Genomic DNA, 7,500 nt, shown 5'->3' on the forward strand with positions numbered 1-7,500 from the left:
TTATAGATTGAACAGAATTGATTAGGATTTTGGATGTGGCATGCATATACTGTAGTGTGTACAATGCTAGCATCAAGTTCACCAAAGAAACACTAAAACAAACCACGGAAATAAATCATAACCAAAATGCAAATGTCCAAAACTGCTGGTGAAAAAGCAGACAGACGTTTACCTTGAGTTCTCCGTCCTCCTTCTTGGTCTCCTCTCTCTCCTCCTCCTCCTCCCCCATGTCCGTGTGCTCCAGCTGGGGTAGGAGCCGCAGGCTACTGGACCTGATCCTGGGTGTCTGGTCCAGGTAGGACAGGTTGTCCTGCAGCTCCGTGCTCTCCTCCTCGTCCACTGTGGGCAGCTTGGACGGCACCCTGATGTTCAGGATCTCATAGCCCTCTGAGATCAGACTGAACAGCTGCTGGTCTTTGTCCTTCAGCCCCTCCAGCTCCACCGCCGCTGCCGCCGCTGCTCCCTCCGACCGCACGTTGGGCACCGACACCTCCGCCATCTCGAGCCGCTCCACGCCCAGCGCCGACCCGCACCGGGAACCGCGGCTCCCGGGCCTCCTCAGCCGGTCGCTCAGACGGCTGCGGCTCCCTCCGGACCGCGTCCTGCGCCGGATGATCTTGTCCTCGTCGAAGACGATGGTGATCTTTCCCTGGGCGCCACCAGTGCCTCCGCCCCCTTCCAGACTGTAGGCCTCGGAGACGGAGCTGGTCTCGGACGCCCAGGGGGTGGAGCAGCGGCTGGAGGCGGAGGCCGTCTCCCACACGATGCCGCTGTCCTCGCTCTGGACCGTCACCATGGAGAAGGATGGGTCGACCATCAGATACTGCAGCTTGGGCTTCACTGATTGGTCCTGCACCACCTCCCTCAGACTGGGGGGGAGGGGTCAGAGAGGGGGGAGGGGGGAGATGGAGGAGGAGGGAAGGGGGAGAGTGGGAAAGGTAGGAGGAGAGGGAGGAGGGGTGGGCGGGAAGAGAGGATGAGAGGGGCACACAGAGAAGAAGAGAGGGTATGAAAAGGAGATGGATGAGAGAGGAGAGGAGGGTGACAGGAAATTGAGACAGAGAGAATCAATTAATTCTATAGAATGAGAATTCTAGATGATTCTCAAATATGGCTGCGGATGGGACCACATTTGAATAGCGCTCAGTAGTTCTACCAACATAACCATTCTAAATCTACCATATTCACATCAGTAACATTATGTTAGAATTCCCATGTAGACAAAATGGTGGCTGTGGTGATGGAGGGGTAGTATGTTAGTGGTGTGCTCAAATTATTTCTCAACATGAAGGAACTTAATACTAGCTTGAGCTGTGACTCCTCACAGATTAATAACCAGGAAGTGTCAGCCTGCCAGTATTAGTGAGTGTGTGTGCGTGTGTATGTTTGTGTCAGTGTCTGTGAATTATGAGATGATAAATGATGATCTAATGTCCTGGGTCAGGGAGAAGCCCCCCCCCGCCTGCCCAAGCCCCCCCCTCTCGCCTGGTGCAACGTTAAAAACAGGTGACGTTCATAACATTTAACACTAGAGAAGGTGAGCCTGGAGCCGGCTGGATATCTAACCCACGTATGATCCAGAGCCATGGCCATCTATGTCACGACATACATAGAACACAACACTCAGCAGACTGCCATGATGATGCTGGTGCTGGTGAATGTGCTGAACACAGTGGACTGATTTAGTGTTGCCAAATGCAGTAAATACACTATATGGATAAAAGTATTTGGACAACTACACATTACACCAACAGGAGCTTTTATGACTTCCCATTCTAAATTCATAGGCATTAATATGGAGTTGGTCCCCCCTTTACAGCTACAGTATAACAGCTTTCACTCTTCTGAGAAGGATTTCCACAAGATTTCGAGGGTATCTGTGGGAATTTTTGCCCATTCATCGATGGTGAATGTTCGATGGGGTTGAGGTCAGGGCTCTGTGTGGGCCAGTGAAGTTCTTCCACACCAACCTCACCCAACCATGCCTTTATGGAGCTTGCTTCGTGCACTGGGGAGCAGTCATGCTGGAATAGAAAAGGGCCTTCCCCAAACTGTTCCCACAAAGTTGGAAGCATAGAATTGTCCAAAATGTCTTGGTATGCTGAATCATTAACATTCACCTTCACTGGAACTAAGGGGCCTAGGCCAACCCCAGAAAAACAACCTCAGACCATTATCCCTCCTCCACCAAAACACAGAACATGTTTCCACTGCTCCAGAGTCCAGTGGCGGTGTGCTTTACACCACTCCATCCGACGCCTGGCATTGCGCTAGGTGATGTAAGGCCCTCTTGTCCAACATCAGTGTCCTCACAAATGCTCTTCTGGATGAATGAGCAAACATTCCCACAGACACACTCCAAAATCTTGTTGAAATCCTTCCCAGAAGAGTGGAAGCTGTTATAGCTGCAAACCATATTATTGCCTATGAATTTAGAATGCGATGTCAGAAAAGCTCCTGTAGGTGTAATGTGTAGGTGTCCAAATACTTTTATCCATATAGTGTATTTTTCCCACCACATGCACAGTAGGGATGGAGAATTGGGACCAGCGTGTTGTACCAGGCTGACAGGACACTCAGATCAGAGCTACACACACAATAAAGGGTTCCACTGCACTGCACATAGAACCCCTTCTAACAATAGAAGAACCCTCTGACGAAAGTTGCATATAAAACACTAACATTCCAAACAGAACCCTCTTTAGCTACATAAGGTGCTGCTTCCAACCCTAAAGGGTTCAATTCAATTCAATTCAATTCAACTCAACTCAACTCAACTCAACTCAACTCAACTCAACTCAACTCAACTCAATTCAATTCAAAGGGATTTATTGGCATGAGAAACATACATTTATATTGCCAAAGCAAGTGTGAAATAAAACAAAAATGTAAAGATATACTAAAATTAGGAGATGTGTAAACATCTGTGTGTATAGATATGAGGGAGGTATAAAGATAACTTAAATGAAATAGAAAAATGTGGACATTGCAGTTAAATTCTTTCTGACCTAGAAAGGGTTCGATGAAGAACCTGACTGACCTCGGGTTCTTCTATTTTTACCAACGGTTCTATATGGCATCCCTTTTTTTGGAGTGTAAAGGATATGGATAGAACCTACAGCTCTCTGAACACAATATCCAGCAGATACTGTTACTCTAAAGTCATTATACTAGTGAGAAGGTAGCATGTCTCAGCCCATAACTCTTCCTCTCTCTGTCTGACTCCCTTATTTTACCCATAACCCCTTGTTCTGGGCCCTGACATGCTCATAAGCAGCTGTCCACAGACGAACACGCCCAGATAGAGAACAGTTGGTTGTGTGATGAATTCAACAGTTTGATGTGTTATCAGAATAGCCCGGGGAGAGAAGCACTTCCTCACCGGTGTAGTGTAGTGTTGTGCATTCCTGTGTGTTATAGGGCTTGAAAGCCTGGAAAGAGAGGGGTAGAGTGAAAGAGGGAGAGAGAGAGAGAGCACCTGTTGCGCAGTTCTTCCACCTCGTCTTCATCGTCCTGGGCGATGGTCTCGGGCGACTCGCACTGAAAATCCGCTAACTCCTGTAGCTCCGTCATTTCAGAGTCCAGACTCTCACATTCCTCCATTGTTGTAGTTCCCGATGGGGTTCTTTCTGTAGTTCCAGGTAGTGTTCTGTAATTTTTTTTCTGTAGTTTTTGATTTTTTTTCTGGCTCCTGTTAAAGTGGTGGAGCTGCTCTTCGTGTTTGTGTCATTCCAAGCTGGGTGGTGACCTCCTGACTCAGCGAGCTCCAGGAATAAACTTAGCAGGGTGGGAGAAGTAGAGAGAGAGAGAGAGAGAGAGAGAGAGAGAGAAAGAAAGGCAGTTACCGAGAGGACACCCTAATCTCACTGTCCCATGAATGCGGATCACAGTCAAACAGCAACTTGCCTGCACCCCCGATAAAGAGTTTGGGTTTTCTGGAGGGTGTAGAGGCTGTATGTGGGTCACGGTGCTGAAGTCTGTCTCCGTCTGCGCCAGTGTCAGAGACAACATGGGCTGGTAGGACTTTAAGACAGGAATCCCCTGGCTGAGTTAAATATAGTCCAGGACCTGTCACCGTACCTCCCCTCGCAGATGGTAACCCTATACAGGGATGGACACACACACACCCTCCTACTAACACTAATGTCGTCTTAAGTCGTAAAACCAAGTGTAATTGGGCAATCAATAACACAGAGCAGGAGCTGACAGAGGGGGTCTTCAAAGTAAGTATGTACGTGTACACACACACACACACACACACACACACACACACACACACACACACCTGTCTGTGGGAAACAATAAACAAGAGTGAAGTGATCAAGAGTGAGATGAAAGGCAGCAGCAGGTTCATGGTTGGTAAATGGACGGCACTTATTATCCAAAGCGCCTTACAATGAAGGCCTCTCATTCACACAAACATTCACACACCAATGGCGGCAGCTGCCATGTAAGGTGTTAGCCTGCTGATTGGGAGCAATTTGGGGTTCAGTGTCTTGCCCAAAGACACTTCCACAGGTAGACAGGAGGAGCCGGGATTCAAACCGTAGACTCTCGTTCATTGGACGACCCGCTCTACCTCCTGAGCCACAGCCGCCTCCATTATCCAACAGACATGAACGACAGGAGAACCTCTGTGGCAGTGTGGTGCTATTGAATGTGATGTTGTGTGGTGCTATTGAATGTGATGTGTGGTGCTATTGAATGTGATGTTGTGTGGTGCTATTGAATGTGATGTGTGGTGCTATTGAATGTGATGTTGTGTGGTGCTATTGAATGTGATGTTGTGTGGTGCTATTGAATGTGATGTGTGGTGCTATTGAATGTGATGTTGTGTGGTGCTATTGAATGTGATGTTGTGTGGTGCTATTGAATGTGATGTATGGTGCTATTGAATGTGATGTTGTGTGGTGCTATTGAATGTGATGTATGGTGCTATTGAATGTGATGTTGTGTGGTGCTATTGAATGTGGTGTTGTGTGGTGCTATTGAATGTGATGTATGGTGCTATTGAATTTGATGTGTGGTGATTGAATGTGATGTATGGTGCTATTGAATTTGATGTTGTGTGGTGCTATTGAATGTGATGTTGTATGGTGCTATTGAATTTGATGTTGTGTGGTGCTATTGAATGTGGTGTTGTGTGGTGTTATTGAATGACGATGCTGCAAATTAATGAAAAGACAAATACAATCATACAGCTTCAGAAATTTAATCTAAATAAACACTTAAAAGAGTGTATGGTACAAAATGTACAAAACATGTCAGGAAGCCTGAGGGAAACAACATAACTCATGTTTTTACAGATCAAAGTGGTCAAACGTTCAGCCTATCAGGGAAGTGGATTCTGGCACAGGTCTGTTACTGGAGGTGATGCAGTAACTTAGCAAACAACTGACTGGTCCCTGCTCATGGCCCATGAACCCAGAAGGACAGACACTGGCCGAGGCATTGACCCAACACCAGACTCTGGCATGGACCCAGACCCAGGCCCAGACATAGATCAAGACTCAGGCATAGCCCCAGATCTGAGACTGAGTCTTACACAAGGCTTCAAGCTGAAAAGTTCCAGAACATTCCATCCTGTTACCAAGTTTAATTATAAAGACTCCTTTTGTGTCGGTAATCATACAAAAGCTGCAGACAAATCACTTAAAGGGCAATGCTCGTTTTTGACAACCTGGACCTTATTTACGACATATTATAAGAAGTTTGACTCACCGAGATCACTTTGGTGTAGTTCGGAGGCCTGTAGAAGAAATTTAAAATCCAGCGCGAGCCAGTATATCCATGTAATGACGGTGATCGGGGCACCGAGAATGCAGTTTCTCAAAATCTATTTTCGGCCGCTAAACGGTTGTTTTCATCAATCAGATTGAATGAATCGACGGTTGAGATTCCTCACGCGAGCCATTGTTGTGGTTTTCAAATACGGGGTCTTTAGCCTCTGTAATATGATCTTTACACGCCTTTCCCCACTTGCTCCAGCACGCATGCGCACAGGCCAGCGCGCAGACTGGCTATTCTCCGGCTCACATTCTCTGCGCTACGATCGGATTGTTGCTGACGAATGACGACGACAATATTCTCGGCACCAACAACGATCGTAGCGCAGAGAATGTGAGCCGGAGAATAGCCAGTCTGCGCGCTGGCCTGTGCGCATGCGTGCTGGAGCAAGTGGGGAAAGGCGTGTAAAGATCATATTACAGAGGCTAAAGACCCCGTATTTGAAAACCACAACAATGGCTCGCGTTGAGGAATCTCAACTGTCGATTCATTCAATCTGATTGATGAAAACAACCGTTTAGCGGCCGAAAATAGATTTTGAGAAACTGCATTCTCGGTGCCCCGATCACCGTCATTACATGGATATACTGGCTCGCGCTGGATTTTAAATTTCTTCTACAGGCCTCCGAACTACACCAAAGTGATGTCGGTGAGTCAAACGTCTTATAATATGTCGTAAATAAGGTCCAGGTTGTCAAAAACGAGCATTGCCCTTTAAATTCTCAAATGATTCTCAAATATCTTTTTTTGACTGAAATACACATTAGAACAGACACTTTTTTGCCCTCCTCCTCAACACAAGAAACATCCCCTGGAGAGGAAACTAGAAAACAATCAGCCAGAGGCTGAGGAGGACAACATGGTGTCGGTGACGACTGGATCCCAGCGTGTCTGCGGCCGGTGACCTGGACCCACTGAAGGTATAAAGAAGGAAGCGTCAGGTTTGTCACGCGTGGCTCATTGATGAAAGTGACAGGGAGCCCCCACAATGCAACTCTGGCTTTACACATCGGCTCCCTGTGCAGCGACACTTCCGGGCATAACAGGAAATGACATCTCTGACCCTTCATGGAACCCCCCCATAAAAAAAGTATTGAAGATAATGCTAACAAGGCCAACTTTGAGGCACGACCTTGACTTGACCTATGACCTCTGGAAGCTTGGGGTTTAAGGACGTTGTCTTTTGTCTAGAGCCCTGTTTGGTGTGTGCAGATGTGTGTGTGTGTGTGTGTGTGTGTGTGGCACCGCTGGTGACAAACCCTTTGGTCCCTCTGATTAGGGAGCTGAGATGAAGTGTCGTACGACACGTCTACAATTTGTGCAACAGACTTTTCCGATGCTTTCAAACAGCCAACCAATCAGACTATGCGACAGTCTATGAAAGCTCAGGAGGTGCACGACAGGTCTGCGACACCCTAATTAGACATAAAAAAGCCTGATAACCGCTATTTTGTTCTTGAGACGTGTTGTACGACACTTAACATAAATTGTCCTTCATTCACTTCTGAATCCCATTTCCAGTTAACAGATACAGTTATCTGTTAGCGTCATCCAGGCTGTCCCAGGTCCTGAGTCCAGGGAAGAAGGGAACAACGGTCAGGCGTAGGAGCAGCCAGCAGAAAGCCCTGACAGTTAGTCCCAATCCCAGTCCTATTTCTTGGCTCCAGGGTCACAGGCTGAGAGAAGCAGGTGGTCGGTGAGCAGCTCAGGCCA

The 7,500-nt window shown here is 47.3% G+C and overlaps 1 protein-coding gene across 8 annotated transcripts in view; it reads right to left on the minus strand.

The window, feature by feature from the left end:
• Positions 1-6,385: 6,385 nt before the first annotated feature.
• tent2 (terminal nucleotidyltransferase 2) overlaps positions 6,386-7,500 on the minus strand; it is a 10,101-nt gene continuing 8,986 nt past the window's right edge. For all 8 annotated transcript variants that reach the window (XM_084439511.1, XM_084439512.1, XM_084439510.1 and 5 more), the window contains one exon: positions 6,386-7,500. This exon is cut by the window's right edge and continues 182 nt beyond it. The gene's annotated coding sequence lies outside the window, so the exon portion shown is untranslated.

This window comes from Borostomias antarcticus (genome assembly GCF_949987555.1).
Source record: "Borostomias antarcticus genome assembly, chromosome: 6".
NCBI lineage: Eukaryota > Metazoa > Chordata > Actinopteri > Stomiiformes > Stomiidae > Borostomias > Borostomias antarcticus.